Source organism: Phacochoerus africanus, chromosome 1 (genome assembly GCF_016906955.1).
Source record: "Phacochoerus africanus isolate WHEZ1 chromosome 1, ROS_Pafr_v1, whole genome shotgun sequence".
NCBI classification, from domain to species: domain Eukaryota; kingdom Metazoa; phylum Chordata; class Mammalia; order Artiodactyla; family Suidae; genus Phacochoerus; species Phacochoerus africanus.
In genome coordinates, this window is record NC_062544.1 from 265,827,942 (window position 1) to 265,854,351 (window position 26,410).

Genomic DNA, 26,410 nt, shown 5'->3' on the forward strand with positions numbered 1-26,410 from the left:
TTATATTCCTGGTCATTTGATTGTTGACAAGGGTGCCAAGTCCTTCAACAGGGTGATTGCTGGGACCAGCTCAGCAGGATGGGGCTGAAGAACAGGTGCTGTGAAACTTAAGGAAAAAAGTTAACATAAAACAAGACACAGAGACATTTATCTTAAGTAAAGGTGGGAACCGGGGGACTCAAGGCCTCAGGGACCAAAAGCACCGCCTCAAGAAACCACACTGCTTTTATTGTGTTCTTTAGGATTATGTCAAGTGAGAAGGGGGTTGTAGGTGCAGGATATAGGGTTTTTTAAGTTATTTTAAGAGTCACATAGCTGGTTGCTGATTAAGCTTTTATTCTGACTTTTAGGCATTTAACAATCATTAGCATTTGAGGAAGTTTGGCTCAGCTATCTATACATAGCATCTAGAGAATCACCATTGTGCTTCTGCAGACTATCTGCAGCAACCTAGGTTTGCACCTCGGTTCTTCTTGCTAATGCATATCCTGCTAATGACCCCTCATCATATCATGCTGTGCAAATGGATGGTCAATCTGCACAGGTCTGGCGTGCCTAGACCAACGCATTATGTCCTCATTCAGCTGACCCTATGCCTTTAGGTCTTTGTGCCTAAGCTTAAGTCATTCACCAGCACTGCGACTGTTTTCCAAGCAGGAAGATGGGGTAGAGTAAAGCAGGACAAGATGGAGTTTTCAGCAAAGAGGCTAAGAAAATATTGTAGAAACATGTTTTGTGGCAGGTACTAATAGTCTTTTCAAAATATAATATTGAGGAATTCCCATACTAGCACAGTAGTAATGAACCCAACTAGTATCCATTAGGATGCAGGTTAGATCCCTGGCCTCGCTCAATGGGTTAAGGATTTGGCATTGCTGTGAGCTGTGGTGTAATTCACATACAGGGCTGGGATCCTGCCTTGCTGTGGCTGTAGTGTAGGCTGGCAACCACAGCCCTGATTCCAGCCCTAGCCTAGGAACTTCCATATGCCATGGGTTCGGCCTTAAAAAGAAAAAAAAAAAATGTTGTGACAACTGGATATATACACAGCAAATAAAGATATTGAAAGTTTTTTTTTACACCTAAAATATGTTTCAGAATTAAATGTAAGAAGTTAAAATTACAGATATCTTAGGAAAAAACTTAGGAGTAAATATCCTTGACCTTGAGTTAAGCAATTATTTCTTAGCTATGACACCAAAAGCACAAAGTGACAAAAGAAAAAAAAAAGATAAACTATTCTTTATCACAGTTATAAAATTTTGTGCTTCAAATGAATCTGTCAAAGAATTGAAAAAGCAACCCACAAAAGAGGAGAAATTCTTTAAAATTCATATATTTGAGAAGGAATTTGTATCCAGAATATAAAGAATGTATACAACTCAATAGTAGGAATATAAACCAATTAAAAATTGACAAAATATCTTAATAGAATTTTCCCCAAAGAAAGCATACAAATAGTCAATAAGCATATAAGAAACCATTCAATATTATTAATCAACAGCGAAATGTAAATCAAAACCTCTTTGAGATGGTATTTTATATTTTATGTATGCTAAGATGTTTATAATCAAAGACAGATAATAACAAGTATTGGTGAGTATGCGGAGAAATTGTTAGCCTCATTCATTCCTTGTGTGAATGTAAAAAAATCTTTGAGAATCAAAGGGTTTTAGAAAACATTTTGGCAGTTCTTCACATGGTTAAACAGAGTTACTATTTGACCTAAGTAAATCCAAGAGACGCAAAAACATGTCCACACAAAAACCTGTACATGAATTCATAATGGCCCAAAAGTGGAAACAACCCAGATTTGCATCAATTTGTAAATGGATAAACAAAATCTGGTCTAGACATACAAGGGTATTATTTATCAATAAAAAGAAAGTACAGATAGAGGCTACAACAAGAATGAACCCTAAAACATTAGTAAAAGAATCTAGTCACAGAAGACCACTTATTGTATGATTTAACTTACTTGAAATGTTCGGAGTAGGCGAGTTTATAGAGATAGGAGGTAGACTGGTGATTTCCTAGGGCTAAGTATTTTCAGGGAACAGAGGGAAAACAGGGAGCCACTGCTAATGAGTATGATGTTTCATGTTCTAGTGATAAATATATTCTAAAATTAGATTTTTGGAGTTCCCTGGTGGCCCATTGGGTTAAGGAGCTAGCATCATCACTACTGTGAATCTGGTCACTACAATTACAAGGCACTGATTCCTGGCCTTGGAATTTCCACATGCTGCAGACACAGAGAAAAAGGAAAAAAAAACTTAAATTGTTGTGATGATTGTACAACTCTGTGACTATAGTATATCATGTGAAATATATCTAATTAAAACCTAAGATTTCCTGTTGTAGCTCAGAGATAATGAACCCAATTAGAATCCATGAGGACTCGGGTTCCATCCCTGACCTTGCTCAGTGGGTTAAGGATCCTCAATGCTGTGAGCTGTGGTGTAAGTCGCAGACATGGCTTGGATCCCACGTTGCTGTGGCTGTGGCTGTGGCTGAGAATGGCAGCTGCAGCTCCAATTCAACCCCTAGGCTGGGAACTTCCGTATGCCACAAGTGTGGCCCTAAAAAGCAAAAGAAAAAAAAAACAAAAAAACGCAAAACCACCAAAACCCCAAAAAACAGAAAAACTAAAATTATGTAAATATATCTAATTAATTAAAACCTAAAAAGACAATTTTAAGACCTTTAAGTGAAAATGTTTAGGGTTAAAGGGAAAAAATTAAAATATTAATGTAGGAGCTGTAGTCTTCTGTTAGATGAACTAGATGGAATAACCAGAATCAATGAAGGTGGTCTAATGATCAACCTCTGAATTACTCAGGGTTGTTTACAGAAACAGAACCAATAGGATATGTGTATATATATATATATATATATGAAGAGATTTATTATAAGGAATTTATACACAACATTATGGAGGTTGAGAAATCTCAGGCTCTTCTGTCTGCAAGCTGAAGCTCCTGATAGGCAGTGTTGGAAGACAGTGTAATTCAGTCCAAATCCAGGGTTATTATAGCCTAATCAGAATGTGCTATAAATGTGTGGATTTACGTATACACAAAGAAAAGAATGATGAGGAATACTTAAATTCCTCAACAATCAGTAGACGCTTATGTTGCAGATTCTAACAATGTAAATTTCTGCTAGCAGATACTCTGTTTTTCTCCCTTAATGTTAAACTCTCATTTGTTCTTTTGAACGAATACCATGGATCTCCTTTTCACACACTTATGATTTTTTCTTTAATTAATGTAAGTTTCACAGTATTTAACTGCCTTGTTTTCAAAGCATGTCCTTCAATACACTTTAAAATGCATATTTGACCTGACTTATTCTGTCATCTTTGCAAAATGTATATATAAATGTATATATTAAATATCTTTAGAAAACCCATATGCATTCGATTTTATTTCCTGGTGCGTCTCATGTTGTTAAACTGTATCTACTTCAGTCATTTTTAAAGTATATATTATTGGCCAATCCTTTTAAATTTGTGTATTTATGAGTAATAATTCTTTCCCTGTGGACCCCAAAATGACTTAGCCGAGTAAGAAGTCATTAAGGTAGCTTGGCTTTTACCGATTTATAAAATGAAGGCCTGTAACAGTGCTGTGTTAAGAAAAGGTGTGAAGTAGCCTTCTGGTTTTATCCTTCTGCTTTTTAATGACTATCTTCTTCCTGAATGCAGTTTTGTTTGTTTGTTTGTTTGTTTTGTTTTTTTTGTAGTTTTTGGCAAAAGCCCATATAGATATATGCATATATAAATATATAGATAGATAGATAGATATAGATACTGAATATTTGTCTTCCCTGGGGAAGTTACTTTTAAATTTTTTTGGCAATGCCCGTGGCATACAGAGATTTCTGGGCCATAGATAGAACCCATGCCACAGCAGTGACAATGCGAGATCCTTAACCACTAGTCTATCAAGGAACTCCTTCCTTGGGAGTTTTATGTCATTTACTTTTAAAAAGCTAGGGAAGTGTCATGGCTCTGAAGCAGACAAGCAGACAGATATATTGATGTCCTGTTTTAAGAAATTACATGCTCCTCCTTCTCCTGGTCATATATGACAGAATATCAGATTATACTTATATATTCATTCCTATAATCACTTGTGAATATATTCAAAAGCATTTATTGACAATTAGTGAATAATGATTATTCTGTCAATTTGAAGTTAAGGAGACTTCTTCTTGAAGTGAATGCCCAGTGGTTCATTCTGTTATTTAATTATGTTAGCAAAACCATTTTATTGTTTTCATTTGTTTCAGTTATGGTTAACCCCTAATTTATGTTTAAATGCTTCATGTATCTTCTTACACATGCACTACCTTGGATTTGACCCTATTCACTGCTACATCACTTTAAAAATTAATATTTTTATTCTTTTTTGGCTGTGCCCACACATGTAGAAGTTCCTGGGCCAGGGATCGAACCTGAGCCACAGCTGTGACAACATCAAATCCTTAACTCTCTGAGCCATAAGGGAATTCCACTTAAAAATTATTATTCAGAGAATGTATTATGCAGAAGAGTAAAGTCTATCTGCCTCTCCAACTAGAAAAGAGATCATGGGCTGTAACATAATAGATGTTTAAGAAACATTTTGTTTCTCTTCTTTATTCTTTTTTCCTTTTTCTTTTGGTCATGTTGGTGGCATGTGGACATTCCCAGGAGACACAGCAGGTGACCCGAGCTGCAACAGTGACAAGACTGGATCCTTAACCCATTGAGCCACAAGCAAACTCCGAGACATTATTTAAATAAATCATTGATTTAGCTGACAAAGCATTCTTGTCGTAGTCAACTATTCTCCAAAGGAGCCTAAGCTTCTTTCCATATATTTATATATTCAAACATTTGTGTATGTTAGTCATGTTTCTTTAATTTGCTCCCTTCTTACTGAAATATATTTCACTTTCTTAAAGTTATTTGTAATCAGTTCTCCTAATTTTTAATTATTCTTTGCCCAAAAGTAAGACTTAATTCTGAAAATGATGTATTATGCTTGAATATGCTTTTAAAAATGTATGCAAATTTAATTAAAGTAGAGAATTCTTGATAAGCTTCTTTTCAAAACAAGTCTGTAAAACAGAGTGACATTTGGATCCACTGAAAAACAGATTTTTGTACAGGAATCCTTGATTATTATTTTTAAGTCAGTGTATTTATTTTTGAAACACAGTTTGACTTAATATATTAATTACTATTAAAGGAAAACAATTATAAGTCTCCAGGATATTTTAAATATGTAATTTAAAATTTGTCATGATTATACTGCCCATTTTAATAATATTGTACTTGTTTTATGAATGTAATTTATTACAAATTATATTGCTTTTGTGACAATAAAATAAATAAAATAAATTTTTTGGTGTTTGTATTAGTTTAAATTTTTCCTGATTTATAAACTATAAATTTCTGAAGTTTTGTGTATAAAAATATTTATTGACCACTGTTGTTCACTACATAAGAATCACTTTTATTCATCAAATTTAAATTGACTAATTATAATATTGCAATATGTGGTAGGCAAATTAATCAGGATTTTTTAAAGAAGTCATAATGTTAATGTTAAATTGTATCGTTGTTTTTGTTTTTTTTTTTGCTATTTCTTTGGGCCGCTCTGGCGGCATATGGAGGTTCCCAGGCTAGGGGTCTAATCGGAGCTGTAGTCTCCAGCCTACGCCAGAGCCACAGCAACGCAGGATCCAAGCCGCGTCTGCAACCTACACCACAGCTCACGGCAACGCTGGATTGTTAACCCACTGAGCAAGGGCAGGGACCGAACCCGCAACCTCATGGTTCCTAGTCGGATTCGTTAACCACTGCGCCACGACGGGGACTCCAAATTGTATCATTGTTAATGTAATGTAATTAGATGGTTAGGTTTATTTTTATTATTTTTTTTTTAGGACCTCACTCAGTACATATGGAGGGTCCCAGGCTAGGGGTTGAGTCTGAGCTGTATCCTCTAGCCTATGCCACAGCTTCAGCAATGCAGGATCGGAGTCACATCTGCGATTTACACCACACCTCATGGCAGTGCCAGATTCTTAACCCAGAGATGGAGTCTGCATCCTCATGGATACTAGTTGGATTCGTTTCTGCTGAGCCATGACGGGAACTCCCTAGATGGTTAGTTTTGATCCTTGATTATAGAAAACAAATGTGTAATATATAAAGTCAGAGGCAGTAAATGGAACCTTTTTGTCATATCAGGTAAAAATTTTATTTGAATGACAATTTATGTAATGATAAACAATTTGCATAGGATATAAATCATGAATCTAAGCTTTGTTGTCATCTTACATTTGACTGAAAATATCCAATGGAATTTATTTTGGAAAGTTTTGATTTGATATAACAGCTTTTGATATACATAAAGTAAGCTAAAGCATACGTATGTTATTTCAGTTTTATGAAGTTCCTTCATTTTACAAGAAACTAACAACAAACACATCTCTTTCCTTATTTCCATTTTCACTGTTATATTTTACTTCTTGATCATCTTATCTCAGACTAGGATATCATCTACATTCTGGATGCCATCAGTCAACATTTCTAGTTATCTCTTTGAAGCAAACTGACAGTTCTCTGCTGCTACAATGTGTTTTTTTTTCTTCTGCCTTTCCAGTGATTGTAAATTTTATTCCACTGTCAGATCATATTTCCTCTTTGTATCCACATTAATAATAATGGTGCTAAAATCTCTTTCAGAAAGAGGTAAAAATTCCTTACAATGTTAAACAAGGCCTTTCACAAATTAGCTTGAATTTACTAATCTAATCTTGCTGATATTTCTTTCTAACTTGCTTAGCATCCCTCTAATGCTAATACTACTAGGAGGGAGCTCTGAATTGTGTCTTGGGAAATCAATTCTAGGCTATATCAGAAGCTGAATTTCTGGGAGTTCCTGTCTGGCTCAGTGGTGATGAATCTGACTAGTATTCTTGAGGACACCGGGTAGATCACTGGACTTGCTCAGTGGGTTAAGGATTCAGCATTTCAATGAGCTGTGGTATAAGTTGTAGATGTGGCTCAGATCTGAGTTGTTGTGGCTGTGTAGGCCAGTAGCTACAGCTCCCATTTGACCCCTAGCCTGGGAACCTCCATGTGCCCTGAGTGTGGCCCTAAAAAGACAAAATAAATAAATAAATAAATAAATAAAAAAGTTGAATTTCTAGGAAGATATTGAGTAGGTTATCAAAGCCTTGAATAATGTAAATAAAAAAGCAATGACCCTGAATGAATTTGGGTCAGTAATAGATTAAATCAGAAGAGTCAATTTTTTTGGAAAGGAATACCATAGGAAATAAAACAAGTCTTTTGTGGTGGTGGAGGTAGAGAATAGGAGATGGTAAAATAGACCTTTCAAGATCTAGGTCAGCAGATCTTTGGCTGCAAGTAATAACAAACAGATAGTAACAATAATAACAAAACTGGACTAAACAATTTTTATAACAAAAAAAGTCTTCGTTTTAGAAATTCTGAGGAGAGGTAGCATGGAAGTGAGAGCAATTACTTAGTGATATCATAAAGGATCAGATTACTTTCATTCCTCTACCCATCCTACAAGGGAGCAATCATCTGTTGGGTTTCTCCTTTGTCACAAAATGAATGCTCGTTGCAATCATAACTACATGTTGTATGGCTCTACTAAACGGCAAGATTCCAAATATCATGCCTTCAGCCAGATTCATTCAGTTTAGGTCATGTGACTTCCCTTGAACCACAGAGTCATTATCAGAGCATCATGCATTGATTGGCTTAGAGAAAGCAAGATAAACCTTTGCAGCTAAAGATGGAGCCCCTGAGTCACATGAGATATGGGGTCACATGAGGAACAAATTATAGTTTCCTTCAGGAAGGAAAAAAAAGTCTAGGAGGGCTGTTGACATTTTCTTGTACAATAAATACATATGCCATGTATATATAATAAGCAAATATGCAAAGTGGACAAATAAAATGATGAATAAGTGGATAAATAACTAAAAACGCCTAAGAAGAAGAAAATTAATAAACACCCTCAAAAAGGGAATTATCTTATGGCCCAGTGGGTTAGGATCCAGTGTTGTCACTGCAGTTGTTTGGGTGGCAGCTGAGGTACAAGTTTAAAAAAAAAAAAAAAAAAGCAGGAAAGGAAGCTTTAGAACAAACAATATGGACCATATTACATTTGGGGATATTCTTTATAATGTTTGTAAAGAGATGGTGCAGTAAAGTTGAAATGGTATCAGTTTTGGAACAGTCACCCAACTTGTGTCAATTTACTATTCACAATTTCCTGTCTGTACAGATTCTCTTAAGTAACTTATTTTTTTTTCTGAGTTTCAGATTCTGTATCTGTGCAGTCTTAATGGTGTGGGTGTGATGAAGAAAAGAAAGAATCTATAAAATATATTAAACTTATGATGGTCCCTATCCTTAGTAATATTAAGGCATATTCTTCTCTCTAAGTTATAGACAAATTTCAAGATGGAGATCAAAATCACTTGTTATTTATTATCGGTTATAGCAGACTGTTTTCAAAAATGGCTATAATTTTCCTCCCCTGTATCCATGCTCATTTGCAACATGTGCACCTCTTCCCATCAAGAGATAGAGTCCTTTTTCCTACCCCTTCATGTCTGAGCTGGACCTCAAACATGCTTTTAAAATAGAGCAAGACCCTATGGTTCTTCCCCACCACGTCCTCCATCTACCTTTTGTCTGTATAAAAAAAAAAAAAATTAGTCAAAGAAAAATTTAATCAGAGAAAATGCAGAAACAAAGGAAAACAGTCTAACACAACCACATAATAGTTTATTCATTAAAAAGGTCAAGGACTTTCAGTTCTTCTTCAAGGGTTGTAGATGATATTCTGAGCCATATCCTTTGAGCTGTTTTGTAGATACTGAAACCCCCATCAGGCGGAAGAAACTAATTTTGCGATGACCAGACTGTAGCTATGACATAGGCTGACACAATTTTGAGAACTGGACACAAAGAAAAGGGAACAAACTGACCCTGGAAAAAAGGATTAACTATATTTAAGATAGTCAAGATGATGCTAATCAGACCACTGTATGACAATTTCAAGATCATTGTCAGAACTGACTCTGCTGTTTCGGCATGTAGCCCCCACCCTCTGCCTGTGCACCCCCTGAAACTTGCCTTTAAAAACTCTTGCCCACTGTTGTCAAGGAGGAGTCAGCCTTTGGACATGAGTCCACCCTCTCCCCTGCTTGCTGGCCTCTGAAATAAAGTGATTTTTCCTTTCCACCAACCTTGCCTCTCAAGTCTTGGCTTTCAAGCAGCCAGACACTACTTTGGGTAACAGTTTCACAGATAGGGTCTTGTGGACTTGACACAATGCCAGTTCCATGTCTAGGTTTCAAGAGTCCTTTCACATTTCTGATTCTCCGTGTGCCCCCTTGTGGGACTGCCCTGTAAACAAGTCTGAGCTAACAGGCTGATGGATATGGGACCACACGGACCAGACAGAATTGAGCCAACTCAGTTTCTCAACTGAGGCCCCCAGGTATGTGATAGACACATTAGCATTAGCACACCTCCTCCCAGACACCACAGCAAGGCCACTTGCCAGCTGTTTTGCAAATTTGAGAGCTAAATAAATCCTATTGATTTAAGCCACTAAATTTTGGAGTGATTCTTTTCACAGCAAGAGCTATTTAGTCCATGTCCTAATTCCTTAATGCAGATTTATTCCCTCTGCTGTGCCCAACAGCACATTGTATTCTTCCTTTGCCACTCATCACATTATTCTTTGACTTGATATTGTCGTTCTTCCTCTGTGGACCATATTTCCCACAGGGATGGGGATTTCTTGCTCATCTTTGTATCCTTATAACTAGGTTAAATGCCTGACACGTGAAAGATCTGTATCCCATGTTGTTAACTGGTGAATTCAAAGTGCTCAGGCCATTTGTGACACATTGGCAAAATTTAAGATTCCTCCTGTTTCCTTAGCTTTTCCAGATAATGCAGCCATGACTTGCTTTATGTTTTCTCATAGCTGCAGAAGCTTAAGACATCCTGAGAGATTCAGTGACATTTGCTCTTCAAACATTTTTGTTCCAATTAATAGTGGTGCTTCTCAAGGGGAGTGCAGCTGGTCTCAGAGCTATGCTCTCTCTGGAAAACTGAAGTGGAAAATCAAAATATGCCATGATTTTAATGAAAAACAGTCTTTTATAACTCTCAGTAGAAGTGGAAAACTGGGAATTATATTGTGAAATAGAGCATGCAAAACACAATGTGGCCATTGCTTTCAGCTACTATCTCTGAAATAATTCGACAGCAGAATCGGTGAAATGGCCTATTTACCTCTTTAACAAACCTGTAAGATTTCCGTTATTTGACAATGCTATTATTTTAAAAATCTCAATCTCTAAAGTCTTTCTTTAAGTTTCCTAGATGTTAGCCAAAAAGCAATTGTGATTTAAGTATGCAGTATATTACACTGCTATCATCCCATAGGAACTTAGCACTTAAACACATCCACTCAGATATATTATCATAATATATTTGCAAAGCACTTTCAAGTGTGTAAAATGCTGTTTTTGTTTTAATGCTCAACAATCCAGGGAGATAACTCCAGCAAAAATTATAGTTTTATTTAATATTCAAGACAGCAAAATCACAAAGAATAATGTCTACTTTTACTATGGTTAAGAATCATATTTGAGGAGTTCCTGTTGTGGCTCAGCTGAAACAAATCTGACTAGTACCCATGAGGATGAAGGTTCAATCCCTGACCTCACTCAGTGGGTTAAGAATATGGTGTTGCTGTGATCTGTGGTGTAGGTCATATTTGTGGCACGGATCTGGAGTTGCTGTGGCCGTGACTGGTGTAAGCCAGCAGCTACAGCTCAGATTTGACCCCTAGCCTGGGAATCTCCATATGCCAAGGGTGCGGTCTTAAAACGACAAAAAAAAAAAAAATCAGATTTGGGAGTTCCTGTTGTGACTCAGTGGTGACAACCCAATTAGTATCCATGAGGGTGTGGGTTTGATCCTTGGCCTCGCTCAGTGGGTTAAGGATCCAGCCTTTCTTATAAGCTGCGGTGAAGGTCACAGACACAAGTCAGATCCTGTGTTGCTGTGGCTATGGTGTAGACCCAGAGCTGCAGCTCAGATTAGACCCCCAGCCTGGGAACTTCTGTATGCTCTGGGTGCGGCCCTTAAAAAAAAAAAAAATCATAGTTGGAATTAAATTCTTACCTAAAAATCCTTGTCATTTCTTGACCAAAACAAATTTGACTTTATCAGATTTTTTTTTTAAGATATGAATCTTTTTACTATCCCCTTTCTTCTTCTGTCTATCAGTTGATACCAGGTAACTTATTTGACTCACGGTTTAACTTTATGGCATAAAAGAGAGTGATGGAAGCTTCTGAACCTGATTTCCAATGGTAGCAAATTTGTGGACAGTTAGGACATCTTCACCCATGACTGAAAACAACGTTAAGGCCGGGATAACGGGAAATGCACACATCTTGATTTCTCAGATGAACAAGTTAAAGTAGTTTGCAGCCTGAGATGACTCAAAATTTCAGTAACTACATGAGATTTTCCTCACCAATTGTGCGGTATGTGTGTAAGAGAAAAAATTTTTCTTCAACTCCATAGCATGACATTCTTCATCCGTTTAACCAATATTCACAGAGCACCTGTCACCTTCCGGGTACCATGCTAAGACCTGGCTATACAGTAGTAAACAAAACCGACATGGTGCCTGGCACATAGTTTTAAACAAACTAACTCACAAGTATGAAATGTGAAATTGCGATGAATGTTATCATGGAAAAGAACACCAGGTGCTGTGTAAGGGAAGAAAGAGGGGCATGGATTTAGATAGAATCTTGGGAAGAACATGCCAGAGAAATATAAGAGGTATGTCTGAGAGATGGGTGAGGGCTTACAGCCCTGAGGGGCTGTCAGAGGGAAGTGAATGAACCTGGAAGTGCCCAGAGATAAATGTGGGGAGGGGAGAAGAAGCTAGGGTATAAAGAGCCTTGCAGACCAAGGTAAGGAGCTCTGTTTTATTCCTAGAGAATAGAGAAACCTAGATTTAATTTGAGGATTAAGCGAATCCAACTTAAAAAAAAACTGAATAATAGTTGACATACAGGAGTGTGTTACTTTTAGGTGTACTACATGGTGATTTGATATTTGCATTCATTTTAAAATCATCACCACTATAAATCTAGTAACCATCTGTCCCCACACAGAGTTACTGCAATATTAGAGATGATATACTTTATGACAGATGTTAACTCCCTGTGGTTTATTTTATAACTGGAAGTTTCTACCTCTATATCCCTTTCAACTATTTCCTTCATTCCTACACCCTTCCCTTTGGTAACTACCAATTTCTTCTCTATATCTGTGAGTCTGTTATCATTCCGTTTTGTTTGTTTAGTATTTCCGCTCCAAATATAAGTGAGATCGTATGGTATTTGTATTTGTCTAATTTATTTCACTTAGCATAGTACCCATATTTTTTATGGCTGAGTGATATTCCATAGTATTTATACACCATGCCTTCTCTCTCCATTCACTTATCAGTGCCCACATAGGTAACTACCATATCTTTACTATTTGAAATAGTGCTGCAGTGAACATTGGTGTGCACAACTTTTTGAATTTATGTTCTTATTTTCTTAGAGTAAATATCCAGAAGTGAAATTGCTGGATCATACAGTAGTTCTATTTTTAGTTTTTTGGGGGTTTTTTTGGTTATTTTTTAAGTTTTACTGAAGTATATTTGATATACAAGTTTATGATAATTTCTGCTCTACAACAAAGTGATTCAGTCATACATATACACACATCCATTCTCTTTCAGATTATTTTCCCACATAGGTTATCACAGAATATTGGGTAGAGTTTTCAGTGCTATACAGCAGTATCCCCATTTATTTTTAATTTTTTTGAGGAATTCCCCTACTGTTTTCCATAGAAGCTGTAATATAATCCAATTTATTTTTAAAAGATTGCTGTGGCTGCTTTGTGGAGATGACTGAGGAGATTAGAAAGGAAAAATGAAATTAAAATGTTATCGTAGAAGCAGAAATAAAAGATTTTGTTGATTAGTACTAATGTGGGACCAATGAAGATGAGATTAAAATTTTAATTATTGTTATTAATTACATATGATTTAAAATAATTTTTATTCTACACATGTCTAAATCATTTGATGAAATAAATTAATATATACACATTATTATACACAGTTTGTTATTTGAGTAGAATGATGCAAGGCAGTTGATTGCAAATAAGAATTCAAAAAGCATATATATGTCAAGCATGACTTGTAGCTTTGTTAAAAATGGAGCGTGTCTTTTATTTTGAATATACCCATGGCCCTAGGAAAATAAGAATAGATTCTGTTGGGGAGAATTCAACTCAGGACACATACTACAACAGGGCTGAATCTTGAAGACATTATGCCAAGTGGAATAAGCCAGTCAGAAAATGACTTGTATGATTCCATTTATGTGAGATTATTTAAAGTACTCAAATTCATGAAGGAGGAGAGTAGTATGGTGGTTGCCAGGCACTGGGGGGAAGAGGGAATGGGTATTAGTGTTTAATGCAGAGGTTTTCAATTGTGGAGGATAAAAAAGTTCTGGAGATGGATAGTGGTGATAGTTGCATAACAATGTGAATGTACTTAATCCCCCTGCTTATACTTAAAATGGTCAGAATGGTAAATTTCATAAGTATTTTACTGTAAAAAAAGTTAGAAAAATATTGAACTCAGCAATAGACAGTGAATCTTCTTACCTTTGTGAATATTGGCAGAGATATTTAGGAATGTATTACATATCAATCTAATATATAACATATTGATGTGCGTGTGTGAACTAAAATATAACATAAGAAATTATGCATCATTTCTGTGACTGCATTTTAAATTTTATTCAGAAATTCTCAGAGAATGTTATGCATGCTCTGTGCATTAGGTTTGGGGCATTTTCTTGTCCTTGAGAAGATCTGGTATTCCACTTGTCCTCATTTTAAATAACTTTCACCTAACTTTCATTTCCATATCAATAAGTTCATTCTAGCAATAAAATTTTATTATCAGTCTTTCCAAGTTTTTATTTTCACCTTTTTATGAATACTATCAGGAGACAAGAAAGAGCTTTACCCTTATATACCAACTTGCCAGTCAAATTTATTTCCTAAAGTTAATCCAAAACTTTTGAAGGATTTATTTTCTCTTATGATTATCTAAATGCATCAATTCATTAACATATAGGTGTTCTAAAATTCAGCACCATGGAGACTGCATTAAAGCCTCTGCAATTATGGAACTGAGTGGATCCTGAGCCTTTGAATGTAAAGAGGATTCCTCTCATCTACCTCCAGTTTGGTGCAACATCTTACACATAATAGATGTGAAAAAATACTTGACTGATGCAGTAGATATATGCCATCAGCCTATCATCTTTTGATTAGCTTTTTTTTTTTGCTTTTTTCTAGGGCTGCACCTGTGGCAAATGGAAGTTCCCAGGCTAGGGGTCTAATGGTAGCTGCAGCTGCCAGCCTATGCCACAGCCGCATGGGATCTGAGCTGCGTCTGTGACCTATACCATACCTCAGAGCAACACTAGATCCTTAACCCACTGAGCAGGGCCAGGGATCCAACCCAAGACCTCAAAGATACTAGTCAAGTTTGTTACTGCTGAGTCATGATGGGAACTCCTGATTAGCCTTCTTATCTTTGGTCCAAGTCCCTGCGTTATTCAACATAGAAGAGAAATAATTCAAAATTCCAGCCTTCCTCACAGCCATGATGTGGGCATGCAACCTAAGTTCGCCCAGTCATGAGATTTCTGTTGAAGGGAGAAATTTGAAAACACAGATCTGCATAAGCCATCCTTTTTCTGGAGCAAGCCATGTAGAACTGTTAGGGAACAGCAGTGCTAAAGGTCAAGTTCTTGACACAGAAGTACCATCCCTGTGGGGCAGTTGTAGTTGCAGAGCAATGACGTTCTTTGCATTAAGTGCTGGGTTGTTGAAGGAGCAACATCAACAGTTTTTTCACAGAACTGTTTTTTCCACATCTTATTCCTAGATGAGTCTCAGCTCTGTTTTTCTAGATCTCATCATGATACTATATGATATCTAATATACTTTTAGTTATGTTTCTTCTTCAACCATTGTGTTGATTCTATAGTTTACAACAAAGAACCTGACTGATAGAATTGATAGAAACCTAGAGACCTTCATTCTTTTATTTAGCCAGCCATTTATCAATGACATTTGTAAATAATATTTATTAGTTATTTATCATCCAATATTTGTCATCTACTCTACCCCAAGAACTGAATTGACTGCTGGGTCATCAAAGACTAATAGCATAAATCTTTGCCTCACAGAATATTGAAACCTGGTCAAGGGAGCTGATGAGTCAATGGATAATCACAGTAATAGTGAGATGGGAATTAGCAATAAATAATACTCAGAGAGAGTGATATATGAAAATACAAAAGGGATGGCTTTGCTAGGGTTAAGAGATCAAAGAAGGCTCCTGATAAAAAGCAGTGTTTTCCAAATTTGATTCATAGGTTATTCTGCGTTAGCGTTACCACCTGGTGATTGAACATGGTAAATTGTTGTCCTGTTCTATAGCTACTGGGAGAAAAAAGTGGCTTTTTATTCATCGATCTGCACGTAGAAACAACACTCTAAGAATATAAGTCAGATAAATGAAGAGAATGGATGTGGGAAGATGCTTGTTCAAAGTCCCAAACCTAAGAAATAGTCTCTAGACTGTGGACTCAAAGGCACAGAGAGCTTCCAGCATCTCTAGATTGACGTATTTTGACATTGATGTAAAGTGCCAAAGTTTTGAGTCAAAGAGATCTGGATTTGCATCCTCTACTAACTGCACAGGCTGTGTTGTTAGTTTTATAAGCTATAGTTTCTCTGCCTTGACACAAAGGAGAGTGGTGCTAAACACATCAGAAGTTGGTGAAAATTAAATTTAATTATTGTATAAAGACACTGACTTTCAATATAGTTTAATATCATTACCTTTATATACCTTTTTGCCAAGATGGACTGCCTCTTTTTGGGGGGGTTGTTTGTTTTATGGTTATTGATCTTCAGTTGTTAAACGTAAAGGAGCTTAGTGCCAATTCATGCAGTGCACAGGAGAGAAGCCGTGTGGAGGGAAACTTAATAAATGGCTTTTAGCAATAGCCATGATAGTGATTTATACCTTCTTAAGTCATGTTTAATATTATTAAATTCAAATTACATTCTATTAAAGAAACAGCACTTTGAAAAGCATATGGGAACATATTTGTTGATTATGTGAATATTGGCTCTGATCTAGCTTGCAAAAAATAGTAAATCAGAGAAAGACATATTTGGCTAAATGTCAAAGAAAATATTTTAAAACATATTGGGAATATGTTAGCAGATGTTTCTCGATGTTTAATACTGTTTTTGATGAAGTTTAGTGTTGGCATAATATTTCCACTCAGATCTAAACTACTTTGTTCCTAAGAAAATAGAAACTGTATCCACCTCTCTGATTATGACCCTTTTGTTTTTTGAATAAGAGAGAGAGGATGAGAACAATTATGTTGAACTCACACTTTGTTGAGACTTTCATTTTGGTATTTCATGCTGCTGTTGTTTTCTTGATTTCCCATGAAATCAGATATTATTTTCTAATTATGGCAGCACAATAACAGCTGAGTTACAGCATGCTTTTCCTGTTACTGAGTTTAGGAAACCAGGTATTTATGATTTCAGCAGATGTCTCTGATACGAGACCATTTACTTCTTTCTAAGCAGGAGATGCTCAAGCTAGAGAAACAAGTCTGTGACACCAGGAGCAATATGCTAATTACAAGGTCAGAAGCCCCAGGATTTTAGCCATTATTCTCTGAGAGTTCATCTGCTCATCCACCAGCCTCACCATGTGCTCTTTAAAATTGCTTTAATTTCTTTTACTTTCCAGATCATTGCATAAAATTTGCAAATCATTTTGGTTGTCACAATACTAATTCCTTCTTGGTTTTGTACTACTGATCTTAATGTGACACTAAATAGCAAAAGTACTTGTTCACTAGTATTTGTTATGGTTCTTCTGGCTTTAAGATGTGAATAGATATGTCTTCTTACTGCCTATGATTGTTTTTGGACTCACTGTTTTTATTATCCACTGTCCATAGACAAAACATGTGATGCTATACAAAGCCTTCCAGTATTTGTTGTTAATCAGCCTTTTTAGAAACGTCACATATTAAGTCCTTTAAACATCTCACATTCCAGCTGATGTAGATTTTTTCCAAGACATTCCTAATTTATGTATTTTCCTAATTTATGCGTTTGCTCACTCTATTTCTTCTCCCTGTGAGACATACCTTTTGGTGATATTTCCACCTTTAAATTCCATCTTTAAGACTATTGTAAATGGAATTCTCTGTCAATAGACACTTAGAAGAGTTCTAAGAGTTTGCTCTAACAAACTGCAGTGGACAATCTTGTATATGTCTTCATGTGTGTATATGCAAGAGCCTAATTGGAAATATATATTATATATATGATAGATATGTGTATATATATGCACATACACACACACACACACACATGTACATATGTATATATGTGAGTGTGTGCACCCACGCACACACATTCTATGTTGCTCTGCTGTTGCCTAGCCCTGTCTGGCTTACTGGATGGAGCCTTGGTAGAAGATGTGATGGCTCCCACCAGGTCTGTCCTGTGCCCATTGGTGGAGGTGGCTGTTCTCTTAACTCCCTGTGCTCTACCTGTTCCAGTGGGAACACACTGCCCACTTCAGACACATCCACACTCTGTATGTACTCCACCATCAGGGAACTATGGGCGGAGTTCTGTCCCCATGAGAGGCAGCAAGAAATGGGACAGCGACTCCTGCAAATCTCTCTTTTCTTTCAAGGGAAATCTTTATGAGCTGCTTCCCTGGGGACAGGAGCTGACACTGGCCTTGGCCAAGGTCTCTTGCTCCATAGTTGACCAGTCATGAGGCTTGAAGAGAAGAACTCCTGCCCAAACAAGAGTCTTTTTCCCCACCTCATTATGTTTGCAGAGAAGGCCCCTGACATCCTGACATGACGGCATTGTGAGTTCTGCCCGGTAGCCAGTTTTAGAGAATGTACTTCAGGTCAATCCCCTTTGACCTGCACTGTCACTATTTGTTTAGGGTATTTTAACTTGTCACAGTTTGAGGACAGTGGGATAATTTGAGTTTAAAATGTTGGCATCACTTAAAACCAAATACACACACACACACACACATATGTACATAAATATACACACAAATGTATAAGCAGATATGGAATTATGTAATATGTAAATCTTCAAGTTTACAGATTACGCCAAATGTTGTCTTAAGTAGCTGTAGCAATTTGTATTTCCACCCAATGGTAATGATAGTCACCACAATTTAATACTCCATGTTTAGTATTAGTAGATTTTAACTCTTGCTAAATTTTTAACATCTTAATTTTAAAAACTTTTCACAAAATGCAATATGAGCACTCATTGTGGATTTTTATGGTTTTAATGTTAATTTCCCTTCATTCCAGTGATATTTTCTAGTTGATGATCACAAGAATAGTTGCATTTCATTCATACTATGGAAAAAAAATAAAACAGTGTAAATAAAACAAAGGAACTAGATCTACATTATCTACATGGAGAATCTTAAAAATTAAAATGTTGGTTGTCGCGAGACATGTTTCTACAATATTTTCTTAGCCTCTTTGCTGAAAACTCTTATCTTGTCCTACTTTACTTTACCCCATCTTCCTGCTTGAAAAACAGTCACAGTGCTGGTGAATGATTAAGCTTAGGCACAAAGACCTAAAGGCATAAGTTATTCATAGAGTCAGCTGAATGAGGACTTAATGCATTGGTCTAGGCACTCGGACCTGTGAAGATTGGCATTCCATTTGAACAGCATGATACGTCCTCTTAAGAATAAAAGAGGAGCCCCATGTCCCCAAGGGGTTGATGAGGGGTCTTTAGCAGGATATGCATTAGCAAAGAAGAACAGAGGTGCAAAACTAGGCACAGAGGGTTGCTGCAGATAGGCACTCAGTCTGCAGAAGCACAATGGTGATTCTCTAGCTGCTATGCACAGATAGCTGACACCTAGCTTTCTCAAATGCTAATGATTGTTAAATGCCTAAAGGTCAGAATAAAAGCTTAATCAGCAACTGGCTATGTGACTTTTAAAATAACTTAAAAAACCCTATATCCTGCACCTATAACCCCCTTCTCACTTGATGGTCATAATCCTAAAAAACACAATAAAAGCAGTGTGGTTTCTTGAGGCAGGGCTCTTGGTCCCTGAAACCTTGAGTCCCCTGGTTCCCACCTTTACTTAAGATAAATGTCTCTCTGTCTTGTTTTATGTTAACTTTTTTCCTTAAGTTTCACAGCACCTGTTCTTCAGCCCCATCCTGCTGAGCTGGTCTCGGCATTGGTTAAAAATGTATCTTATATTTACATGTCCTACTTGCTAGTTAGTGGGATACCGCTTATATAAAAATCTAAATATAGGCAAATCAAGCCTATGCATGGTGTATGGATTTATTTATTTATTTAGTCTTTTTAGGGCTGCAGCCAGGGTGTATGGACGTTCCCAGGCTGGGGGGCTTCAATCAGAGCTGCACCTGCCAGTCTATGCCACAGCCACAGTGACACCAGATCTGAGCCACATCCCTGAACTTCACTGCAGCTTGGAGTAACCCCGCATCCTCAACCCACTGAGCAAGGCCATGTATCAAACATGTACCCTCATGGATATGTCAAGTTCTTAACCTGCTGAGCCACAAGGGGAACTCCATAGATGCATTTATAAATAGCAAAAATGGTTATTTCTGGGAGCAGTGGTAGGTGTACAGAAGACTTCATAAGATTCTGGAATATTTTATCTCTCAGATGGGCTCAGATGTATTTTATTTTTCTCTAAAGCTTTCCAGCTCCAAAACATTTTTATAGTTAAAAATATGGATTGCATAGCAGTGATTGCTATTTTGTTTTCTATCTCTCACTTTTTCTTCCAAGGCAAAGAAGAAAGAAAGTGAGCCATGCTTAACTCCATTCCACCATTAGCTCCCTGGTTGCAGCCACTGTAATCTCTTACTTGTATTACTGCAATTGCTTGACAAATGGTCTCCCTGCTCTGACCTTTCCTTGTATAATCTATTTTATTTCAAATTGCCATTAGTTCTTCAAATATTTGTTCAATTCTGTCATTTTTCTGCTTAAAAGCTTGCAATCAATTCCAAATTCAGAGTAGCAAATACACTTCATATTAGGTCCTAAGATTCACTGTTAATTCTTTGGCCTTATCTACTGATCAGAAATGCAAGAGAATACTCTGGGGTGTTTGTTTTAGATACTGTTTCTCCATGGAACACTATCTCCAAAGACATGTTCTTACCTCTTTCATGTTTTTTCTCAGATTACTTCTCCGGAGTCAACCTAAACCACAGATTTAATGCTGCAACTTACTCTTCAACTACAGGATCATTCTCTTCTTTTCCCCTCATTCTGCTCCACTTTTCCTATTTTTCAATACCACTCATCAGTTTTAACATGCTACCTAATTTACTTATTTATTAGATTTACTATTTATTGTGTCTCCCTCAACTAGAATGTAAGCTCCCTGAGGCAGGGAATATTAATTTGGTACAGCAGTGATTTCGGCAAGCTAGGATATGCCCCACTTAATAAATATTTTGGAATTAATGAGTAAATAAATAACTGAGAGAAGAAGAAACCCCTCTTATTCTATTTCACATTCACTCTAGGAAACTTCTAATGTAGATCAATCCTTTCTCTCTAAGCGAATATGTTTGTATATTTTTCTGATTTCACATGGCTAATTTTGCCAAAGCTCAATATGTGCATGATGATTCAAATATACTAAGGTATTGCAGGTGAAAGGATGAAAATGCGACCTAACCCTCCCAGAACCCAGAAAGTTAATAAAAAGCTCTAAATGCCCTCGAATTCCAGACCCTGTTCCCTATAGGTAAAAGACCATACTTCTTGCTGTTTTAGGGCTTGCTTTCTGTTCTGTACAAAACTATGTGGAGGAAAAAAAGAAGAGAAAACAGGCCCCTGAGTACGTGCCTCTAGGCATGAAACTTCTTGAAACTGCTTGAGATAACAGGGAGAAGGGTCCCTAACTGCTTGTTTGGCTTCTGTAAAGCTGCTTGCATAAGATGAAAGGAGGGGAAGTTAATCGCTAAACCGACCCCAGTAAGATCGGCTGTGCCATAAAATGTTGAAAATCCTGGTAAACATACCTTGGCGACAATATGTCTCCCCCTCCCAGGTACAAGCCCAAATACGTAACTCCAGAACAAATTAAAACTAATTGGTCCACGAAGCACGGGTTCGTGAAGTTTTAAAATGATTGGTTTGTGATATTTTAAAATGATTGGTTTGTGAAGCGCGGGCTTTGCTGTGAACCCCGGGCTTTGTTGTGAATCCCATAAAAACTATCCTGACTCCGCACTCAGGGCCGCAGTCCTCTACCCCTGCGTGGTGTACGACTGTGGGCCCCAGCGCGCTTGGAATAAAAGTCCTCTTGCTGTTTGCATCAAGACCGCTTCTCGTGAGTGATTTGGGGTGTCGCCTCTTCCAAGAGGGGGATTTTCTTTCTACTGGCCTTTCACAGGCACTGTGCCAGAGGTCTGAGGTCCAAGACTTTTGAACTTGCATAGAAAAGTTTTTTTCTCTAGAAAAGCCCTTAGTTACTATAAGCAGTAATGACAACAGAAAATATTAGCCTTGATTTATCACCTGTTGCGAGACACGTTTCTATAATATTTTCTTAGCCTCTTTGCTGAAAACTCTATCTTGTCCTGCTTTACTTTACACCATCTTCCTGCTTGAAAAAAAGTCGCAGTGCTGGTGAATGACTTAAGCTTAGGCACAAAGACTTAAAGGCACAAGTTATTCATAGGGTCAGCTGAATAAGGACATAATGTGTTGGTCTAGGCATGCCAGACCTGTGCAGATTGGCACTCCATTTGCACAGCATGATATGTCCTCTTAAGAATAAGAGAAAGAGGAGCCTCATGGCCCCAAGGGGTTGATGAGGGGTCTTTAGCAGGATATGCATCAGCCAAGAGAATGAGGTGCAAAACTAGGCACACAGGGTTGGTGCAGATAGGCACTCAGTCTGCAGAAGCACAATGGTGATTCTCTAGCTGCTATGCATAGATAGCTGACACCTAGCTTTCTCAAATGCTAATGATTGTTAAATGCCTAAAGGTCAGAATAAAAGCTTAATCAGCAACTGGCTATGTGACTTTTAAAATAACTTAAAAAACCCTATATCCTGCACCTATACCCCCTTCTCACTTGATGGTCATAATCCTAAAACACACAATAAAAGCAGTGTGGTTTCTTGAGGCAGGGCTCTTGGTCCCTGAGACCTTGGTTCCCCCTGTGGTTCCCACCTTTACTTAAGATAAATGTCTCTGTGTCTTGCTTTAGGTTGACTTTTTTCCTTATGTTTCACAGCAACTATTCTTCAGCCCCATCCTGCTGAGCTGGTCTCAGCAATCACCCCGTTTCTAATTAGAGTTGAAGTGAATACTGATTCCTCAAATCAGCACAGGAAACACATACCCCCATGTGGGCACCACAATACACCATTTCTGATTACATTGTCTAAAGCAAATCATTTGGCCCTACCTAATTTCATGTAGAAAAAGCCTATCCTATTGTGTTCCAAAAGGAGAACCAAAAATATCTGAAGCCTTAATAGTGATCACCCACTTGGTCTCACATAATTCCAGACATTCTTTTCTTCCTATCCCTCACCTCAGTGGTCTCTTCCATAAATAATGAGGAAGGGAAAAAGAATCAAGTTATGAGCATCTGGTGTTAGCCCAGATCAATGCTGAAAATGTCTGAGAGCTTCACCCTTATTTACTAAAGACAAATATTGCTCCAAAATAAAATAGCATTGAGTACCCTGGAAATTATCTTTTTGTCATGATTATAGCTCAGGAAGCATTAAAAAATGATTTCTATTTCTTACTTCCCCTTGGAACTGTAACATTTGTTAAAGACAAACCTTTGGTATCATTTTAGGAGGTGAAGATTGAGTGGATCTAAGGTGAATACCATAAATACATGTTTTAAATGGGCCTATCTTCTGATGGGACTATGATGTTGCTGTGTGGAGACTAGAATTTGTATGCAAAGAAAAAGTTAAGAGTCTCAAGATTTTCTGACTTCTAAAAGCATGTTTCAAATGTAGCCCTGGGTCAAGGAATCAGTATTTCTAACCACTACCTTGAGTGATTCCGGTGATCTAACATCTTGATAATGGACAACTCAATCTATTTTTATAGAAGAAGAAACCAACAACTAAAAAGGGTTAGTCTCTTGTATCTGAGGCTAGACAGCTATGTAGAGGGAGTGTTGGCACTAAAATTGAAGGACAATAGAGAATGTTCAAATTTTAAACATATAGAGAAAATTAGTCAGCCTCATTTAAAATGAAAAAATTGAGTTACAAAAAATTAAGTGGCTTACTTACCCATAGGGCCAAGAGTTTTTAACTCCTGACTTCAACTCAACTCTATGCCACAGGATCTTTATGACTAATTATGACACCGGTGTTACCTCTTTCTTTCTTGCTTTCTCCCTTCCTTAGGTAAAAATTAATGAAGAGAAACTTCTTCAAGAGGGCAGAAGAAAGAATGCACATATCCTAAGACAATAGCAGAGCCCAATGGAAAGAAGGAAGACTCTTCTTCCCTGGCAAGAGCTCAGCTGATGAGACCCACTCAATTCAGCCAATGAAAAGCCACCATACTTCAAACATTCAATTCTTCCAAAGCACTCTTTGTAGGCAATGACCTCCCAACCTCTTTTTCCCCTCTTTACAAGACTTCCCTTTATCTTATGGCAGAATTGCATGTGGCTTGCCATGGTTGCAGACTCTGAATTGCAATTCTTTACTGATCCTGAGCAAACCCATTTTTGCTGGAAAAATAACTGGCAGTCTGTTTAAAGTCAATCCTTCATTCTTTCCTCCCTCCCTTCTTTCCTTATAAGAGTCTTCTATACTATAAAACTCTCTCAATCATTTGCTTGTTAGATAGAAAATGAAGGTGTTGAGCCCTAGAAAGAAAAATGCATGAATTGAGTGACAGAACATGTTCAAAGGACACTTTCTGCTCTTCACAGGCAGAATAAGTCTTGGGTTCAAATTGCTGCCCATACATTCTTATTTAAAAAAGAAAAAAGAAAAAAAAAGGACAAGAAATCACTATTTAATTAACTGACTTTCTGGCTGTACCTATAGCATGTGGAAATTCCTGGGCCAGGAATCAAACCTGCACCACAGCTGTAATCAGAGTCACAATAGTGACAATGCCAGATCATTAACCCTCTGAGCCATTGGAGAACAAATCCCTATAAATTCATTTTGTCTTTGCAGCAGGCCCCCAGGTCTCTGGTGTTTATCATTTTCTCTTCAAAACTGCTATTGCCCAATTCTTGGTGTTCTTTTATTTTTCTTATTTTTATTAATTTATTTTATTTATTTTTTTTTGTCTTTTGTCTTTTGTTGTTGTTGTTGTTGTTGCTATTTCTTGGGCCGCTCCCTCGGCATATGGAGGTTCCCAGGCTAGAGGTCCAATCGGAGCTGTAGCCACCGGCCTACACCAGAGCCACAGCAACGCAGGATCCGAGCCTCGTCTGCAACCTACTCCACAGCTCAGGGCAACACCGGATCGTTACCCCACTGAGCAAGGGCAGGGACAGAACCCGCAACCTCATGGTTCCTAGTCGGATTCGTTAACCACTGCGCCACGATGGGAACTCCTAATTTATTTTTTTACGGTTGCACCCATGGCATATGGAAGTTCCCAGTCCAGAGACTGAATCTGAGCCTTAGCTACAACCTATACTGCAGCTGTGGCAAGGCCTGATCCTTGAATATACCACTGGTCTGGGATGGCCTCTGCAGCACTGGGATTTTTAACCCACTCTGCCACAGTGGGAACTCCTCTTAGTGTTCTTTTAGACTTAAGACTTCTTGCTGCTATTTGCTGCCATTAAAGGAAGGAAGTCTCCAGGTCAATATTTTGAGAATATCTCTGCTAATCATTATGTAAAAGAATGAAATAAAAATAATTAAAATGATGAAATTGAAAACATAAGAATTTCACACAATTGTTCAAGTTATCTCTCTGGTCTATAATTACTGATTTCCTAAAGAAATAAATTGGACTATCAATTATGTTCCAAACTGTTATTTACAATGAAGAGACATACAATCACCACCACATCCCCATTTTTCCAGTGAAACCAGAAGCCACCACATGTTTGATAATATGTATTGCTTACTCTTTTATCATTGTATGTTTTTGAAAATGTAACATTTAGATTGCATTTACCTCAAATTTGTCAATTTCTGCTACATCCTAACACATACCCATTGTCATATAAGATAACAGCAAGATCTCTATAATGGCAAATTTCAGTGCATTGCTCAGTTTTTACACTTTAGAAATCATGTGAAAACACTACAGTGAATATTAATGTGTCTTTTAAAAAATAAATTACAGCAAAAGAAAAGAGATACTTGAAAAGTTATTAACTTCTTTAGTTATATCTCAAATTTTTTTTTTTACTTACTATCTCTCATGTTTAGCTTCTGCAGAACAAGCAAAATATAAGTGAAACCAAATTTCCAGGTCACTGAATTCTTTTCTGAAAGATGAGAGCTGTGCTATAACTTCAAACACATTCCCTGAGTTCCTTTGTCTTTGTTTCTGCATTCACTGACAATCATATTTTGTTTCAGAATTTCAATAGTCTCAGACTTGGACTTCAGTTCAGGAAAAAGGAAATTCCTGAGGAAAGATAAAAGTTAATACCCATTCACATATCCATCATTCTACTACAATTTGTACCAGAAAGTAACCCCTTTAATTTTACATGCATTATTTGGCAACAGCCCGTGGCATATGGAAGTTCCCAGGCTAAGGCTCAAATTGGCACTGCAGCTGCTGGCCTATGCCATAGCCATGGGACCAGAGCTGCATTGGCAACCCCCACCACAGTTCATGACATGGCTGGATCCCTAACCCACTTATCAAGGCCAGGGACCAAGCGCATGTGCTCACGGGTACTAATCTGGCTTGTTACCGCTGAACCATAATGGGAACTGCTGGATATTCTATTTCTTTAATTTAAAAATATTTTAGTTGATGTTTCTAATAGGAAGTGATTCAAACACATAATTTCCACAATGCAATAATAGTAGACCTAAAACAATCCATAGTAAAACTTTAATATCATCTGTGAAAATTATTAAAGATT